The sequence below is a fragment of the Budorcas taxicolor genome, chromosome 9 (assembly GCF_023091745.1).
Source record: "Budorcas taxicolor isolate Tak-1 chromosome 9, Takin1.1, whole genome shotgun sequence".
NCBI lineage: Eukaryota > Metazoa > Chordata > Mammalia > Artiodactyla > Bovidae > Budorcas > Budorcas taxicolor.
The window spans coordinates 47,554,969-47,575,853 of NC_068918.1; positions in this window are offsets into that span (position 1 = coordinate 47,554,969).

Consider the following 20,885-nt stretch of genomic DNA (forward strand, 5'->3'; position numbering starts at 1 on the left):
GGACTGCAGCAGGCCAGGCTTCCCTGTCCAGCACCAACTCACAGAGTTTACCCAAACTCGTGTCCATTGAGTGGGTGACAACATCCAACCATCTCATTCTCAGTCTTCCCTTTCTCCTCCTGCCTTCAATCTTTCTCAGCATCAGGGTCTTTTCCAATGAGTAAGCTCTTAACATCAGGTGGCCAAGGTATTGGAGTTTCAGCTTCAACATTAGTCTTTCCAATGAGCACTCAGGACTAATCTCCTTTAGGATGGACTGGTTGGATCTTCTTGCCGTCCAAGGGATTGTAAAGAATCTTCACCAACACCACAGTTCAAAAGCATCAATTCTTTGGTGCTCAGCTTTCTTTATAGTCCAAATCTCACATGCACACATGACTACTGGAAGAACAATAGCCTTGACTAGACAGAACTTTGTTGGCAAAGTAATCACTCTCCTTTTTAATATGCTGTCTAGATTGGTCATAATTTTCCTTCCAATGAGTAAGCATCTTTTAATTTCATGGCTGCAGTCACCATCTGCAGTGATTTTGGAGCCCAAAAAAATAAAGTCTGACACTGTTTCCACTGTTTTCCCATCTATTTGCCATGACGTGATGGGAACAGATGCCGTGATCTTAGTTTTCTGAATGCTGAATTTTAAGCCAACTTTTTCACTCTCCTCTTTCATTTTCATCAAGAGGCTCTTTAGTTCTTCTTCACTTTCTTCCATAAGGGTAGTGTCATCTGCATATCTGAGGTTATTGATATTTCTGCTGGCAATCTTGATTCCAGCCTGCGCTTCATCCAGCCCAGCGTTTCTCATGATGTACTCTGCATATAAGTTAAACAAGCATGATAACAATATACAGCCTTGATGTATTCCTTTTCCTATTTGAAACCAGTCTATTGTTCCATGTTCTGTCTAACTGTTGGTTACTGACCTGCATAAAGAATTCTCAGGAGGCAGGTCATGTGGTCTGGTATTCCCATCTCTTTCAGAATTTTCCAGTTTCTTCTGATCCACAGAGTCGAAGGCTTTAGCATAGTCAATAAAGCAGAAATAGACGTTTTTATGGAACTCTTTTGCTTTTTCAATGATCCAACAGATGTTGGTAATTTGATATCTGGTTCCTCTGCTTTTTCTAAATCCAGCTGGAATATCTGGAACTTCACAGTTCATGTATTGCTGAAGCCTGGCTTGTAGAATTTTGATAATTACTTTACCAGTGTGTGAGATGAGTGCAATTGTGCAGTAGTTTGAGCATTCCTTGGCATTGCTTTTCTTTGGGATTGGAATGAAAATTGACCTTTTCCAGTCCTGTAGCCACTGCTGTTTTCCAAATTTGCTGGCATATTGCATGCAGCACTTTCACAGCATCTTCTTTTCAGATTTGAAATAGCTCAACTGGAATTCCATCACCTCCACTACCTTTGCTCATAGTGATGCTTCCTAAGGTCCACTTGACTTCACATTCCAGAATATCTGGCTCTAGGTGAATGATCACACCATCGTAATTATGTGGGTCATGACCGTCTTTTTTGTATAGTTCTTCTGTGTATTCTTGCCACCTCTTCTTAATATCTTCTGCTTCTGTTAGGTCTATATCATTTCTGTTTTCATTAAACCCATCTTTGCATGAAATGTACCCTTGGATTCTCTAAATTTCTTGAAGAGATCTCTAGACTTTCCCATTCTATTGGTTTCCTCTATTTCTTTGCACTGATCACTGAGGACGGCTTTCTTATCTCTCCTTGCTACTCTTTGGAACTCTGCATTCAAATGGGTGCATCTTCCCTTTTCTCCTTTGCTTTTTGCCTCTCTTCTTTTCACAGCACTTTATAAGGTCTCCTCAAACAGCCATTTTGCTTTTTTATATTTCTTTTTTTGGGAATGGTCTTGATCCCTGCCTCCTGTACAATGTCACAAATCTCCATCCATAGTTCACCAGGCACTCTGTCTATCAGATCTAATCCCTTACATCTATTTCTCACTTCCACTCTATAATCATAAGGGATTTTATTAGGTCATACCTGAATGGTCTAGTGGTTTTCCCTACTTTCTTCAATTTAAGTCTGTATGTGGCACTAAGGAGTTTATTATCTGAGCCACTGTCATCTCTGTCTTGTTTTTGCTGACTCCATAGATTTTCTCTATCTTTGGCTGCAAAGAATATAATCAATCTTATTTTGGTGCTGACCATCTGGTGATGTCCATTGTAGAGTCTTCTCTTGTTTTGTTGGAAGAGGGTATTTGCTATGACCAGTGCATTCTTTTGGCAAAACTCTATTAGCCTTTGCCCTGCTTCATTTTGTACTCCAAGGCCAAATTTGCCTGTTATTCCAGGTGTTTCTTTACTTCCAACTTTTTCATTCCAGTACCCTATAATGAAAAGGACACCTTTTGGGGGTGTTAGTTCTAGAAGGTCTTATAGGCCTTCATAGAATGATTCAACCTCAACTTCTTCATCATTACTGGTCAGGGCATAGACTTGAATTACCATGATATTGAATTATTTGCCTTGGAAATAAACAGAGATCATTCTGTCATTTTTGAGATTGCATCCAAGTACTGCATTTTGGACTCTTTTATTGACTGTGATGGCTGCTCCATTTCTCTTAAGGGATTGTTGCCCACAGCAGTAGATAATGGTCATTTAAGTTAAATTTACCCATTCCAGTCCATTTTAGTCCACTGATTCCTAAAATTTTGACATTCACTCTAGACATATCTTGTTTGACCATTTCCAATTTGTCTTGATACATGGACCTAACATTCCAGGTCCCTATGCAATATTGCTCTTTACAGCATCGGAAATGCTTCCATCACCAGTCACATCCACAACTGAGTGTTGTTTTTGCTTTGGCTCCATCCCTCCATTCTTTCTGGAGTTATTTTTCCACTGATCTCCAGTAGCATACTGGGTACCTACCAACCTGGGGAGTTCATCTTTCAGTGTCCTATCTTTTTGCCTTTCCATACTATTCATGGTGTTCTCAAGGCAAGAATACTGAAGTGGTTTGCCATTCCCTTCTCCAGTGGATCACATTCTTTCAGAACTCCCCACTATGGTCTGCCCATCTTGGGCAGCCCTACACGGCATGGCACATAATTTCATTGAGTTAGACAAGGCAGTGGTCCATGTGAACAGATTAGTTAGCTTTCTGTGATTGTGGTTTTGTTTGTCTGCCCTCTGATGCAAAAGGATAGAAAGCTAATAGAAGCTTCCTGATGGGAGAGATTGACTGAGGGGGAAATTGTCTTGTTCTGATGGGCAGGGCCATGCTCAGTAAATCTTTAATCCAATTTTCTGTTGATGGGTGGAGCTGTGTTCCCGCCATGCTATTTACCTGGGGCCAAACTATGGTGGAGAACGAAATGGCAACCCATTCCAGTACTCTTTCCTGGAAAATACCATGGATGGAGGAGCCTGGTAGGATACAGTTTATGGGGTTGCAAAGAGTCGGATATGACTGAGAAACTTCACTTTCTTTCTTTCTAAACTATGGTGGAGGTAATGAAAATAATGGTGACCTCCTTCAAAATATCTCATGCATGTTCTGCTACATTCAGTGCCCCCAACCCTATAGCAGGCCACCACCAAACCATGCTTCTGCTGGACACTCTTGGATAATCACAGGCAAGCCTGGGTCAGTCTCTTGTGGAGGTCACTACTCCTTTCTCCTAGGTCCGGTTGCACAAGATTCTGTTGTGCCCTCCAAGAGACTATTTTCCAGTCCTGTGTAAATTCTGGCAGGCCTACGGTGGGGTTAATGGCGACCTCCTCCATAAGGGCTTATGCTATACCCAGTCTGATGCACCCAGAGCCCCTGTACCTGTGGCAGTCCACTGCTGACCTGTATAGGAGACTCTCAAACACAGTTCTGTTTCAGTCTCTGTGGGGTCCCTGGGTCCTGGTGTGCACAAGCTTGTTTGAGCCCTCTTAGAGTCTCTGGCGGGAATGGGGTTTGATTCTAAATGTGAATTCGCCCCTATTACTGCCTTGCTGGCACTGGACTGACAAGTGGCCAAGAGGAGATACCTCACGTCCAAGGTCAGGAGTGGTGGCTGCACTTCTCTGGACCAGCCGTGTGGAAATACCCCACATCCAAGGGAAAAGGGAAAGCCCCAGCAAGACGGTAGGAGGGGGGAATTCAGGTTTAGAATCAAACCCATTCCTGCCAGAGATGCTCAGAGCACTCAAACAAAGGCTGTGTGCACCAGGACCCAGGGCCCCCACAGAGACTGAGACAGAACTGTGTTTGAGTATCTACTGGGGAGGTATGGGTCAGCAGTGGTCTGCCACTGACAGGGGCTCTGAGTGTGGGTATGGAATAAGTCCTCTTGGAGGAGGTCGCCATTAACCCCACTATAGAGCTGCCAGAACTTACATAGGACTGCGAAGTAGGTTCTTGGAGGGCACAATAGAACCTTGTGCACCAGGACCCAGGAGGAAGGAACAGTGACCCCAAAGGAGACTTACCTGTAGGTGTCCAGGAGTCTCTGGTGAAGGCGTGGGTCATTGGTGGCCAGTGGCAGGTTTGGGGCATGGACTGTAGCACTACATGCCTGGGATCTTTGGAGGGAGGTCACTATTATCTTTCACAATAAACTGTGGAAAATTCTGAAAAAGATGGGAATACCAGACCACCTGACCTTCCTCTTGAGAAACCTATATGCAGGTCAGAAAGCAACAGTTAGAACTGGACATGGAACAACAGACTGGTTCCAAATAGGAAAAGGAGTATGTCAAGGCTGTATATTGTCACCCTACTTATTTAACTTCTATGCAGAGTACATCATGAGAAACGCTGGATTGGAAGAAGCACAAGCTGGAATCAAGATTGCCAGGAGAAATATCAATAACCTCAGATATGCAGATGACACCACCCTTATGGCAGAAGGTGAAGAGGAGCTAAAAAGCCTCTTGATGAAAGTGAAAGAGGAGAGTGAAAAAGCTGGCTTAAAGCTCAACATTCAGAAAACGAAGATCATGGCATCTGGTCCCATCACTTCATGGGAAATAGATGGGGAAACCACGCGGAAACAGTGGCTGATTTTATTTATTTTTGGCTCCAAAATCACTGCGGATAGTGATTGCAGCCATGAAATTAAAAGACACGTCCTCCTTTGAAGGAAAGTTATGACCAACCTAGATAGCATATTCAAAAGCAGAGACATTACTTTGCCAACAAAGGTCTGTCTGGTCAAGGCTATGGTTTTCCAGTAGTGATGTATGGATGTGAGAGTTGGACTGTGAAGAAAGCTGAGCCCCAAAGAACTAATTTTTTTGAACTGTGGTGTTGGAGAAGATTCTTGAGAGTCCCTTGGACTGCAAGGAGATCCAACCAGTCCATTCTTTAAAGGAGATCAGTCTTGAGTGTTCATTGGAAGGACTGATGCTAAAGCTGAAACTCCAGTACTTTGGCCACCTCATGCAAAGAGTTGACTCATTGGAAAAGACTCTGATGCTGGGAAAGATTGAGGGCAGGAGGAGAAGGGGACGACAGAGGATGAGATGGCTGGATGCCTTCACCGACTCGATGGACATGAGTTTGAGTAAACTCCAGGAGTTGGTGATGGACAGGGAGGTCTGGTGTGCTGCAGTTCATGGGCTCGCAGAGTTGGACATGACTGAGTGACTGAATTGAACTGAACCATTATCTTCATTACTTCCACCATAGTTTGAAGTGAAGTGAAGTGAAGTCGCTTAGTCGTGTCTGACTCTTTGTGACCCCATGGATTGTAGCCCACCAGGCTCCTCGGTCCATGGGATTTTCCAGGCATGAATACTGGAATAGGTTGCTGTTTCCTTCTCCAAGAGATCTTCCTGACCCAGGGATTGAACCCGGGTCTCCCACATTTTAGGCAGACACTTTACCGTCTGAGCTGCCAGGGAAGCCCTCCACCATAGTTTGGCCCCAGGTAAATAGCATGGGGGGAATACAGCTTCATCCATCAACAGAAAATTGGATTAAAAATTTACTGAGCATGGCCCCGCCCATCAGAACAAGACCCAGTTTCCCCCTCAGTCAGTCTCTCCCATCAGGAAGCTTCCATAAGCCTCTTATCCTTCTCTATCAGAGGACAGACAGACTGAAAACCACAGTCACAGAAAACTAAGCAATCTAATTACATGGACCACAGTCTTGTCTAACTCAATGAAACTATGAGCCATGCCTTGTAGGGCCACCCAAGACGGAGAGATCATGGTGGAGAATTCTGAAAGAATGTGATCCACTGGAGAAGGGAACAGCAAACCACTTCAGTATTCTTGCCTTGATTACCACATGAACAGTATGAAAAGGCAGAAAAATATAGGACACTGAAAGATGAACTCCTAAAGTCGTTAGGTGTCCAATATGCTACTGGAGATCAGTGGAGAAAAAACTCCAGAGAAGAATGGAGACAGCCAAAGCAAAAACAACACCAGTTGTGGATGTGACTGGTGGTGGAAGCAAAGTCTGATGCTGTAAAGAGCAATATTGCATAGGAAACTGGAATGTTAGGTCCATGAATCAAGACAAATTGGAAGTGGTCAAAGAGTAAATGGCAAGAGTGAACATTGACATTTTAGGAATCAGCAAACTAAAATGGACTGGAATGGGTGAACTGAACTTGATGACCATTATAACTGCTGCTGTGGGCAAGAATCCCTTAAGAGTAATGGAGCAGCCATCACAGTCAATAAAAGAGTCTGAAAAGCAGTACTTGGGTGCAATCTGAGAAATGACAGAATGATCTCTGTTTGTTTCTAAGGCAAACCATTCAATATCATGGTAATCCAAGTCTATGCCCTGACTAGTAATGATGAAGTTGAAGTTGGGCTCAATAAAACAGAAATAGCTCAATTCAGGTTGAGCTATTTCAAATCTACAAAGATGTTGCTGTGAAAGTGCTGCACTAAATATGCCAAAAAATTTGGACAGCAACAGGGGCCACAGGACTGGAAAGGTCAGTTTTCATTCAAATCCCAAAGAAAAGCAATTCCAAAGAATGCTCAAACTACTGCACAATTGAACTCATATCACAAACTAGTAAAGTAAGGCTGAAAATTCCACAAGCCAAGCTTCAGTAGTATGTGGATCATGAACTTCCATATGTTCAAACTGGGTTTAGAAAAGGCAGAGGAACCAGAGATCAAATTGCCAACATCCGCTGGATCATCAAAAAAGCAAGAGAGTTCCAGAAAAACATCTATTTCCACTTTATTGACTATGCCAAAGTCTTTTGAGTGGATCAAAATAAACTGTGGAAAATTATGAAAGAGATGGGAATACCAGACCACCTGACCTGCCTCTTGAGAAACCTATATGCAGGTCAGAAAGCAACAGTTAGAACTGGACATGGAACAACAGACCGGTTCCAAATAAGAAAAGGAGTATGTAAAGGCTGTATATTGTCACCCTGCTTACTTAACTTATATGCAGAGTACATCATGAGAAACGCTGAGCTGGAAGAAACACAAGCTGGAATCAAGATTGCCGGGAGAAATATTACTAACGTCAGATATGCAGATGACACCACCCTTATGGCAGAAAGTGAAGAGGAACTAAAAACCCTCTTGATGAAAGTGAAAGAGGAGAGTGAAAAAGTTGGCTTAAAGCTCAACATTCAGAAAACAAAGATCATGACATCCAGTCCCATCACTTCATGGGAAATAGATGGGGAAACAGTGGAAACAGTGTCAGACTTTATTTTTGGGGGCTCCAAAATCACTGCGGATGGTGACTGCAGCCATGAAATTAAAAGACACGTCCTCCTTGGAAGAAAAGTTATGACCAACCTAGATAGCCTATTCAAAAGCAGAGACATTACTTTGCCAACAGAGGTCCGTCTAGTCAAGGCTATGGTTTTTCCTGTGGTCATGTATGGATGTGAGAGTTGGACTGTGAAGAAGGCTGAGCACTGAAGAATTGATACTTTTGAACTGTGGTGTTGGAGAAGACTCTTGAGAGTCCCTTGGACTGCAAGGAGATCTGCATAGAAGTTAAATAAGCAGGGTGACAATATACAGCCTTGATGTACTCCATTTCCTATTTGGAACCAGTCTATTGTTCCATGTCCAGTTCTAACTGTTGCTTCCTGACCTGCATACAGATTTCTCAAGAGGCAGGTCAGGTGGTCTGGTATTCCCATCTCTCTCAGAATTTTCCACAGTTTATTGTGATCCACACAGTCAAAGCTTTGGCATAGTCAATAAAGCAGGAATAGATGTTTTTCTGGAACTCTCTTGCTTTTATAATGATCCAGCGGATGTTGGCAATTTGATCTCTGGTTCCTCTGCTTTTTCTAAAACCAGCTTGAACATCAGGAAGTTCACGGTTCATGTATTGTTGAAGCCTGGCTTGGAGAATTTTGAGCATTACTTTACTAGCATGCGAGATGAGTGCAATTGTGCAGTAGTTTGAGCATTCTTTGGAATTGCCTTTCTTTGGGATGGGAATGAAAACTGACCTTTGGCAGTCCTGTGGCCACTGCTGAGTTTTCCAAATTTGCTGGCATATTGAGTGTGAGTGCAGCACTTTCACAGCATCATCTTTCAGGATTTGAAACAGCTCAACTGGAATTCCATCACCTCCACTAGCTTTGTTCGTAGCGATGCTTTCTAAGGCCCACTTGACTTCACATTCCAGGATGTCTGGCTCTAGATGAGTGATCACACCATCATGATTATTCGGGTCGTGAAGATCTTTTTTGTACAGTTCTTCTGTGTATTCTTGCCACCTCTTCTTAATATTTTCTGCTTTTGTTAGGACCATAACATTTCTGTCCTTTATCGAGCCCATCTTTGCATGAAATGTTCCCTTCATATCTTTAATTTTCTTGAAGTGATCTATAGTCTTTACCATTCTCTTGTTTTCCTCTCTTTCTTTGCATTGATCACTAAAGAAGGCTTTCTTATCTCTTCTTTGGAACTCTGCATTCAGATGCTTATATCTTTCCTTTTCTCCTTTGCTTTTCACTTCTCTTCTTTTCATAGCTATTATTAAGGCCTCCCCAGACAGCCATTTTGCTTTTTTGCATTTCTTTTCCATGGGGATGGTCTTGATCCCTGTCTCTTGTACAATGTCACGTATATATATATCCCCTCCCTTTTGAAACACTCTCCCATCTCCCTCCCCATCCCAAGCCACTACGTTGATACAGACCCCCTATGTTTGGGGCCTGTGTATGGCTTGCTGAGCCATACAGCAAATTCCTGTTTACTATCTATTTTACATATGGTAGTGTGAATTTGCATGTTGCAAAGACTCGGACACAACTGAGAGACCTTCTCTTCACTTCATTTTAAACTGAATTACACTAAGTATAAATCCAAGTTTGGAACTTTTCAAGGTATCTTCCTATTATTTATAAGAGTCAAAGCTATGGTTTTTTCCAGTACTTATGCATGGATGTTAGAGTTGGACTATAAAGAAAGCTGAGCACTGAAGAATTGATGCTTTTGAACTGCGGTGTTGGAGAAGACTCTTGAGATTCCCTTGGACGGCAAGGAGATCAAACCAGTCAGTGCTAAAGGAAATCAGTGCTGAATATTCATTGGAAGTATTGATGCTGAACCTGAAGCTCCGATACTTAGGTCACATGATGCAAAGAACTGACTCATTGGAAAAGACCCTGATGCTGGGAAAGATTGAAGGCAGGAGGAGAATGGGACAACAGAGGATGAGATGGTTGGATGGCATCACCGACTCTATGGATATGATTTTGAAAAGTCTCCAGGAGTTGGTGAAGGACAGGGAAACTTGGCGTGCTGCAGTCCATGGGGTCACTAAGAGTCACACACGACTGAGCGACTGAGCTGAACTGACTAAAAGCAAGACAAGAGCATGGCATTAGATATGAACACAAATTTAACAGATAGAGAATAATAAATTTGAATCCATTATAATCAATAGACTGTTATGGCTGCTAAAATAAAGGCTGTGAAACATAGGCCAATCCAAGAAATCACATATAATTATGATATATCTCAGAAATCTCTTTGAATAATAAAGCTTTGGTAACCAGAGGTATCCATTTAGCAGGCAATTATGTTTCCTATTATTCTTCCTTAGGACATCGAGCATAATGTGGACTGGTGATCCACATCAAAGTTTGGATGAAATAGGTATTTATTTGCCTACTCATTGGCTACCTTTGTGTTTTGAGTTCTTATTACTAGATACAAAGAAGTCTGTGCAAATTTCAATATTCTTGTGGTTGTTGTTTTAATAGCAAATCATTCTTCTAGGACTATTGATCTTAGGGAACTTGTATTGTAAGACAGCCAATTATTGGATTAGTAGTTCACCTTGCTGCTGCTGCTGCTGCTAAGTAGCTTCAGTCATGTCCGACTCTGTGTGACGCCATAGATGGCAGCCCACCAGGCTCCCCCATCCCTGGGATTCTCCAGGCAAGAACACTGGAGTGGGTTGCCATTTCCTTCAATGCATGAAAGTGAAAAGTGAAAGTGAAGTCGCTCAGTCATGTCCAACTTTTAGCGACCCCATGGACTGCACCCTGCTAGGCTCCTCCGGCCATGGAATTTTCCAGGCAAGAGTACTGGAGTGGGTTGCCATCGCCTTCTCTGAGTTAACCTTAATATTGCCATTAATTTATTCTTTCACATGTTGACCTCACATCTTACTTAATGAAACTGTTTCTACCTAGCACACAACCCTCATTCTCTAGTCTTTTTTTTTTTTTTTTCCCAGCTTTAGTGAGATATAACTGACAAAGCGCAAGCTGGAATCAAGATCACTGGGAGAAATATCAATAACCTCAGATATGCAGATGACACCACCCTTATGGCAGAAAGTGAAGAGGAACTAAAAAGCCTCTTGAAAGTGAAAGAGGAGAATGGAAAAAGTTGTCTTAGAGCTCCACATTCAGAGAACTAAGATCATGGAATCTGATCACATCGCTTCCTGGCAAATAGATGGGGAAACAGTGGAAACAGTGACAGACTTTATTTTCTTAGGCTCCAAAATCACTGCAGATGATGACTGCAACCATAAAATTAAAAGATACTTGCTCCTCAGAAGAGAAGCTATGACCAATCTAGACAGCATATTAAAAAGCAGAGACATTACTTTGCCAGCAAAGGTCCATCTAGTCAAAGCTATGTTTTTTCCAGTAGTTATGTATGGATATGAGAGTTGGACTATAAAGAAAGCTGAGCACCAAAGAATTGATGCTTTTGAACTATGGTGTTGGAGAAGACTCTTGAGAGTCTCTTGGATTGCAAAGAGATCCAACCAGTGCATCATTAAGGAAATCAGTCCTGGATATTCATTGGAAGGACTGATGTTGAAGCTGAAACTCCAGTATTTTGGCCATCTGACATGAAGACCTGACTCATTGGGAAAGACCCTGATGCTGGGAAAGATTGGAGGTGGGAGGAGAAGAGGACAGAGGATGAGATGGTTGGATGGCATCACTGACTTGATGGACATGACTTTAAGTAAGCTTCAGGAGTTGGTGATGGACAGGTTAGTCTGGTGTGCTTCAGGTCATGGGGTCACAAAAAGTCAGACACAGATGAGTTACTGAACTGAACTGGAAAATAAAATTGTAAGATATTTAAAGCATACATCATGGTAATTTGATAAATGTATAAGTTGTGAAAAGATTCCTCCAACCCAACTAATTAACACATCTAAGCACATGTATACCTCAAATATATGTTTATTTAGGTGTAAAAATTTAAATTCTGCTTTCATAGCAAATTTCAATTTTGCAATACTGTTTTATCAACTGTAGTCACCATGTTAAACATTAGATCCTCAGATTTTTTCACCTGAAAGTTGAAAGTCTGTACCGTTTTACTAACTTCTCTCTATTTCCCCAGTTCCTCTGTGGTCTGGCAACCACTTTTCTACTTTCTCTTCTATAATTTTAATTTTTTATTTAGATTCCACATAAAGTGATGCCATACAGTGTCTTTCTTTCTGTCTGGTTTATTTTACTTAACATAATGACCTCAAGGTCCACCTCTGTTGGATGGATCCAACAAAGAGCAGGATTTCCTTCTTTCTCATGGTTAAATAATCCATATGTATGCATGTGAATATATATATATATATATATACATATATAGAGAGACAGTCCATTATAATATATGTACATTATCCATTCATTGCTTAATGAACACTTAAGTTTTCATAACTTGGCTACTGTGAATAATGCTGCAATGGCTAAGGCAGTGGTGCAGTTATCTCTTTGATATTCTCATTCACTGTCCTTTGTATTTACCTCTTTTTCTGCTGGATAAACATCTGAATTCAGTTATTCAGTTTCTGGGCTCTGGACCACTACCTGACAGAAAGCAAAAACACTGAAACTTAAATTTCACAATAAAGCACATGAGAACAACAGAAGTTCATTTCACCTCTGACTACTTTTTTCCATACTACAAAATTTGGGCAAAAAGAAACAAACAAACTAAATTTGCCTCAAGAAAGGTTGTTCCTGTCACTGACAACCATCTTAAAACTGTTATGTGTTCCAGAAATTAAATTAAGCAGAGGTTTATTATCAAATATTTATTGAGTCCAACATCAACTCAATTGCTTCTTCTTTAGATTCCAAGTTTCTTAAATGAACCTAGAAACAGGACTGAAAAATGAGCATATATGGTAAACTTAGTTCTCTTTCTTTTTTTCCCTCCACTAAGATTTTGCTTGGCCCTCAGGCAAGTTTCTCCTTTTTAGATGACCCAAGTTAATTTCTTTGGATTGCATGACTTACTTGACCTATAATAAATAATCTTAGAGTTTTATGAAGCAAAGCAAATAATTAAGAGCTCAAGTTCTTTCACTAAATTAGAATCAAATTGAATTTTTTATAATCTACTATTATTACATATTGTAGTTTTTTAATATAATAGTGGCATGCATATAATGACCATAATGCTTGTATATTTTATATTAAAAATTCCATGGACAGAGGAGCCTGGTGGGCTACAGTCAATGGTGTCATAGAGTTGGAAACAACTGTGTGTATGTGCAAACACACACACACATGTTTATACATATTATAAAATATAAAAATAATGTAATTAAAACATTTGAACATAATTTTAAACTCTTAAATGATGAATGATTATACTCTAGCAAATATACATGGAAGTATTTTCCTACCTTTCTAAAATGTAAAGCTAAAACATCACAAATGCTATCCTCAAAATTACAAATAAGAAACAGAAGAATATTTTCATGTTAAACATATTAATTTTATCAATAAAATTTTACCTTTAAAAAATAGTTATTGAAGTGAGGTTGAAGGCCAGATTTTTGAAATAAATATTTATGTATTTTTAGATTTACCAGTTAAGTCTGGTGAAATTCAAGTTATTTGTTTCATTAATTTTGGAAAGTTCATACAATTTTTTTCCAGTTGTTTTAAGGCTTTCAAGTCAAAGAGGCAAAGAACTATCACTTATCATTCACTATTATGACTTTTTAAATATAAAGATATGATATCAGAAAACTGTTAAAATTAAAAGGGTCTCATTTAAATATTCTAATCACCACATTTGTCAGCTTAGAATAACAAAAGTCAGGGCTAGGGATCAATTTGACAGAGTAGGAAGATCCTGAGCTCACCTCCCAATGCAAACTACAACTACATGTAGAGCCAGCTCTTTCTGAAAATGGCCTAAAGACTAGCAGGATGGCTTTTCTACAACCACACATAGTCTTAAGAAAGAACCACACATAGTCTGGTAGGAAAGGAGAAGAAGCAATCTAGTTGGGACCCACATCCTTGGGAAAAGACCCATAAGATGATGGGGATACCACAGGCTAGGGAATCCTCCCTGAGGAGTGAGGAGTTTAAGACCTTTGTGCTGAGGTCCAGCACTAGGAAGAAGAGATCCTTTGGCTCAGTTGGAAACCAGTAGGGTTTACTGGATAGGGCTGTAAGAAACTGAAACTGCTATTGCAGAGCATACACACAGACCTGCTTGCCCCCAGTCCCAACACAGAAGCAACAGATTGAAAACAGTCTGCCCCTCTTGCCAGCCAACCAGGATTGCCCCAACAGACTCTGCAGCCTACATCTGGCCCTGCTCCAGCCTCTTCTGTTCCAGCATGACTCTCAACCAAGGAAAAGACAACTATCTTGCTGGAGAGGGGTGGAACTAGTTTAGAATAATTGCTTCAGGCCCTTGGTCTCTGGCTCCACTCCCAAAATAAGCAGAGATTGCCATCATGCAAGGAAGAAACCGAGCTAACTCAGAAATGCAATTCAAGCCCCTTGGATCCCTACTTGCCCAGAGTCCTGACTTAGGTGGAGACTACCTCTGTAGTGGGGAGAAATGGAGCTAGCTCACTTTTGCCACTCCATCATCTCCCCTAACTAAGGCAGAGGCCATCATCATGCTGGGAAAAAGTCTAGCTCCTTCTGTCCTCTGGCTCCAGCTCCTTGATCCCTGGCTCCACCCTGACAGGGTGGCAATTGCTGTTGAGCCTGGGAGAAGCCCTAGTTCACATCTAGCTGCAACTTCAACCCTATGCATCCCCCTCAAGGTGGCTTCCAGAACACCCCAGGAAAAGATGTGGTCAGTGCTCACTTCAGATTCAGTTCTCCCAGTTAAACCATTGGGCACATGCAGACTCATAGAGATCTTCTTACACAAAGACAAGACTTCAAGACCAGAATAGGTAACTGATTTGCTCAATTTCAAAGAGGTAATCTTTGAAAGTAAAAAAAAAAAAAAAAAAAAAAAGACAGAAAGAGGAATATGTTCCAAATGAAAGAACAGGATAAAACTCTAGGGAAAGACCCTACCAAAATGGAGATAAGTAATTTACCTGTTAAAGAATTCAAAGCAATAGCAATAGAAATGCGTACTGTACTCTGGAAGAGGACAGAGAACAGAAAAAGAACTTCAACAAAGAACTAAAAAACATAAAAAGAACCAATAAGATCTGAAAATGGCAATAACTGAAATGAAAAATACACTAGAAAAACTTTATGGCAGGTTAAGTGATACAGAATAATGTATAAGTGATCAATAAGACCAGAATAGTGGAAATCACCTAATCAGAAAAGAAAATTTAAATAAAAATAGTTTAAGGGACCTCTGAGGCAACATCAAGCATTTGTGTTATAAGGGTCCAGAAGGAGAACAGAGAGAGAGAGAAGAGGGCAGAAAATGTATTTGATGTGATTATGGGTGAAAATTTTCCTAACCTAAAGAAGGAAACAGATATCCATGTCCAGGATTAACAGAAAGTCCCAATAAAGAGGAACCCAAGAGACCCACACCAAGACATATAAAAATTATACTGAAAAAATTGAAGATAAAGAGAGAATTGTAAAGGCAGCAAGAGAAAAACAAGGATTCACATAAAAGTATCAACCAAGTTTTCAGCAGAAACATTGCAAGCCAGAAGGGATTGCCAAGATATATTTAAAATCCTGAAAGGGAAAGCTACACCAAGGATCCTCTTGGCTTCCCAGATGGCTCAGTGGTAAAGAATCCACCCACCAATTCAGGAGACACAAGAGATGCAGGTTAGATCCCTGGTTCGGGAAAATCCCCTGGAGGAAGGAATGGCAACCCACTCTAGTGGGTTGCCTGGGAAATTCCATGGACAGAGGAGCCTGACTGGCTACAGTCCATAGAGTCACAAAGAGTTGGAAGACTGAAGCAACTTAGCACACATGAATGTACGATCTATAGCTGAATCCATCTATAGTTGAATAATGTTTCTCTAGTTCTTAGGAAAAATAATTACTAGTCCGAAATGATATTCTCTTATAACAACTTGGAGTGCTAATGCTTAGTGCTACTCAGTGTTTTTGTGTGCATATGATTTAGAAGCCAGAGATCAAGTGTGATTGACTCTTTTGTACAAAGTTTGTGGAAGGATATCCTACTCCTTTGGAAAATGGATTTCAGATGGACCTAAAGACAGAGCTAAAGCTTGCCTAAAGAAATTGTCACTTATTTCACCAAAAGAATGAGTGGTTAAAAATTTTCTCTGAAATTATATAAAATAATGCAGGACTGTGATGATTTGGAATTGAGTAACTTTTAGCACAGAATGTGCCTGTGGGGCAGAATCATACATTAGAACATGGATAATGTGAGGTATAGAATATTATGTGTAAGTAGATTGCTTTGAAAACTAAAAATCATCCTCATTCTACAGCATGTATTCAATATTCTCAGTATGCTTTTTGTTTGCCTTTCTAAATTCCAAACTTAAAAAACCTCTGGATTTGGAGAATCCAGCTGAAAACTATAATTGCATCAGATAAAACAAACCCTGTGGACAATGAAATCTTAGAAAGATCTGGTTCTATCCAGCTGTGATACACTTTACTCATGCATATTCTTCTTACTATCTCTTCAACTTGCAAGAAGGGAAGTTGTTTCTCTCCTTATGGTCATATTAATGCTTCATAATGTATACTTAAATTAATCCCTTTATGATAAAACATAAGTTGCTATAGTTGCTAATGAAACCATAATTTTATCTTTTATGCTATCTATGTAAGTTAAAAGTTTAAAATAGTTGTTTTAGTTTTTATTTTAAAGGAGAACATTCTCTAAATAACTGGTTTGAAATAAAATGCTAAGGTGTGAGAATAATATATCAGTCAGTGAGGTTCCTGTGCCAAAATACTATAGAAGTTAAAACTCCAAATTATGTTTTATGTTGTTGAAGGTTAGACAAACTAGGCATGGATCTGCCTTCCATACTTTGAATGCAGATTTGTGCTCCTGACATGATAAGAATTCTATAATTTCAGTAAAAACCAGATAGACAACCACATTCTGCAGCAGTTTCCCCCACTTCATTTTAGAGCTGCAGAGAAATGAGGAAACCCATAAGGGAGGTCAGGGCAAGTGAATACTTCGAAATTGAGAAAACAATTGCCTCTTGATTGTAGACTGGGCAGTTTTTTCTTCAAGTTTCTACCTCTTAAGAGACCCCACCTAAGAGATAGTGTGAGCCCTACTGTGAACAAATGAGATATCCATCTTTGGATCAACTTCATCGAGGCCTCAGGCAATATCAGAAACTGACCCAATAGGGCCCTAGACATTGCATTTCTAATAAGAAGACTTGAGATGCAATGCTTTATCTTTGATTGTTTAAAAAACAGGGATTTTCTGTGTTCAAAGATGGGGACTGAAATCATGGAAACACATTACTATGGAGAAGTGTAAAATTTATCTCATAAATACAAATTAAGTAAATCTTGCAGATAGGAGGTCTTTCTATTAATAATTTTCCTAATTAGAACCCCAGGGGTGCTAGTTTTTTTCTGGTTCAAGGATAATAATTAATTAAAGTATTGCTATACCTTTCTTTTAAAATGTGGATGATGTTATATTATTAAGTTAATATCTATTTATTAAGTACCTACTGTGTGCCATTTACCAACAACTGAGCTAAGAACTGCCACTTCCAAAATGAGCTTAATTTGATATATTCCACTGATAGAATACGAGTGCTGGGAGGTATCAACAGGAGCCTTATCACTAGGCTTCACCAAAATTACTCCTGATTGATGGCTATCTCTGCTGTCCTTGAAGATCTCCTAGGGTAGAAATGCTAGAAACTCATTAACAAATTCTACCAATGGGAAGTTTTTGCTAATAACCAATATCATCATGGAGCCAAAAATCTGTTTTATCTAATTTTATCACCATTAACATTGTAAATAGCTGGACATTACCATGTTCTCATGATTTTAAGCAACTATACTTAACTATTTTTCCTTTCATAGTTCAGAGAAAGATGCTTCTTTTTCCATAGTAATTCATAACTCTCAAAGTACTGTTCTCACCTTCCAGATCTTCCTCCATTATTTTATTATTTCCCCTTTCTCTTATGTTAGCTAGCCCTTTCTCCTAAGCATGCAAATATGTGCAAATTTCTCTCATTAAAAAAGCTCCAGTTTGTTGCTGTATTACCGCCTCTACTGCTAATTTCTCGTCTTGCCGTCCTAGCAGGGTTACTTTGCCTTCTTTTCCATTCGCCTCTTCATTCTTTGTGAGCTGACAGCTTTCTCACAACTATACAGATCACTAATAGCTTATCCGAGAAACCTAATTATCATTTATCATTCTCATATTACTTGAATGTATATGTTTTTTTACATTATTGACAACTGCCGGCACTATTAAAATGCCTGAAATTTAAAGCAGTCTAAGTTATCATATAAATTTTAGGCTCTCATGTTTTCTAATTGTCTCTCCTGATATAACTTTTCCACCCTTATACTATGATTTATGGCTTCTCTTTTTCCACTTATTCCTTAGATATTTCAGTTACTCAGATTCATAAACTCTTGCCTCTTCTCTTTGTGTATATTCTTTGTGGATGATATCATGCATATTCACAGATCAGTCTACTACTTAGTTATTCACTTCAGTTCAGTTCACTACAATTCAGTCGCTCAGTCGTGTCCGACTCTTTGCGACCCCATGAATCGCAGCACACCAGGCCTCCCTGTCCATCACCAACTCCCGGAGTTCACTCAGATTCATGTCCATCGAGTCAGTGATGCCATCCAGCCATTTCATCCTCTGTCGACCCCTTCTCCTCCTGCCCCCAATCCCTCCCAGCATCAAAGTCTTTTCCAGTGAGTCAACTCTTCACATGAGGTGGCCAAAGTACTAGAGTTTCAGCTTTAGCATCATTCCTTCCAAAGAAATCCCAGAGCTGATCTTCTACAGAATGGATTGGTTGGATCTCCTTGCAGTCCAAGGGACTCTCAAGAGTCTTCTCCAACACCACAGTTCAAAAGCATCAATTCTTTGGTGCTCAGCTTTATTCACAGTCCAACTCTCACATCCATACATGACTACTGGAAAAACCATAGCCTTGACTAGACGGACCTTAGTCAGCAAAGTAATGTCTCTGCTTTTGAATATGCTATTTAGGTTGGTCACAGCTGTTCTTCCAAGGAATAAGCGTCTTTTAATTTCATGGCTTGCGGTCACTACCTGCAGTAATTTTGGAGCCCCCCCAAAATAAAGTCTAACACTGCTTCCACTGTTTCCCCATCTATTTCCCATGAAGTGATGGGACCAGATGCCATGATCTTCATTTTCTGAATGTTGAGCTTTAAGCCAACCTTCTCACTTTCCTCTTTCACTTTCATCAAGAGGCTTTTTAGTTCCTCTTCACTTTCTGCCATAATGGTGATGACATTTGCATATCTGTGGTTATTGATATTTCTCTCGGCAATCTTGATTCCAGCTTGTGTTTCTTCCAGTCCAGCGTTTCTCATGATGTACTCTGCGTAGAAGTTAAATAAGCAGAGTGACAATATACAGCCTTGACGTACTCCTTTTCCTTTTTGGAACCAGTCTGTTGTTCCATGTCCAGTTCTAACTGTTGCTTCCTGACCTGCATACAGATTTCTCAAGAGGCAGGTCAGGTGGTCTGGTATCCACATCTCTTTCAGAATTTTCCACAGTTTATTGTGATCCACACAGTCAAAGGCTTTGGCATAATCAATAAAGTAGAAATAGATGTTTTTCTGGAACTCTCTTGCTTTTTCGATGATCCAGCGGATGTTGGCAATTTGATCTCTGGTTCCTCTGCCTTTTCTAAAACCTGCTTGAACATCAGGAAGTTCACAGTTCATGTATTGCTGAAGCCTGGCTTGGAGAATTTTGAGCATCACTTTACTAGCGTGTGAGATGTGCGGTAGCTTGAGCATTCTTTGGCATTGGCTTTCTTTGGGATTGAAATGAAAACTGACCTTTTCCAGTCCTGTGGCCACTGCTGAGTTTTCCAAATGTGCTGGCATATTGAGTACAGCACTTTCACAGCATCACCTTTCAGGATTTGAAACAGCTCAACTGGAATTCCATCAACTCCACTAGCTTTGTTCGTAGTGATGCTTTCTAAGGCCCATTTGACTTCACATTCCAGGATGTCTGGCCCTAGATTAGTGATCACATCATCGTGATTATCCGGATCATAAAGATCTTTTTGTACAATTCTTCCGTCTATTCTTGCCACCTCTTCTTAATATTTTCTGCTTCTGTTAGGTCCATACCATTTCTGTCCTTTATTGAGCCCATCTTTGCATGAAATGTTCCCTTGATATCTCTAATTTTCTTGAAGAGAGCTCTAGTCTTTCCTATTCTGTTGATTTCCTCTATTTCTTTTCATTGATCACCGAAGAAGTCTTTCTTATCTCTTCTTGCTTTTCTTTGGAACTCTGCATTCAGTTGCTTATATCTTTCCTTTTCTCCTTTGCTTTTCACCTCTCTTCTTTTCACAGCTATTTGTAAGGCCTCCCCAGACAGCCATTTTGCTTTTTTGCATTTCTTTTCCATGGGAATGGTCTTGATCCCTGTCTCCTGTACAATGTCACAAACCTCCATCCATAGTTCATCAGGCACTCTGTCTATCAGATCTAGGCCCTTAAATCTATTTCTCACTTCCACTGTATAATCATAAGGGATTTGATTTAGGTCATGCCTGAATGGTCTAGCGGTTTTCCCTACTTTCTTCAATTTAAGTCTGAATTTGGTAATAAGGAGTTCATGATCTAAGCCACAGTCAGCTCCTGGTCTTGTTTTTGTTGACTGTATAGAGCTTCTCCATCTTTGGCTGCAAAGAATATACTCAATCTGATTTCGGTGTTGACCATCTGGTGATGCCCATGTGTAGAGTTTTCTCTTGCGTTGTTGGAAGAGGGTGTTTGCTATGACCAGTGCATTTTCTTGGCAAAACTCTATTAGTCTTTGCCCTGCTTCATTCCGCATTCTAAGGCCAAATTTGCCAGTTACTCCAGGTGTTTCTTGACTTCCTACTTTTGCATTCCTGTCCCCTATAATGAAAAGGACACCTTTTTTGGGTATTAGTTCTAAAAGGTCTTGTAGGTCTTCATAGAACAGTTCAACTTCAGCTTCTTCAGCGTTACTTAGTTAAAG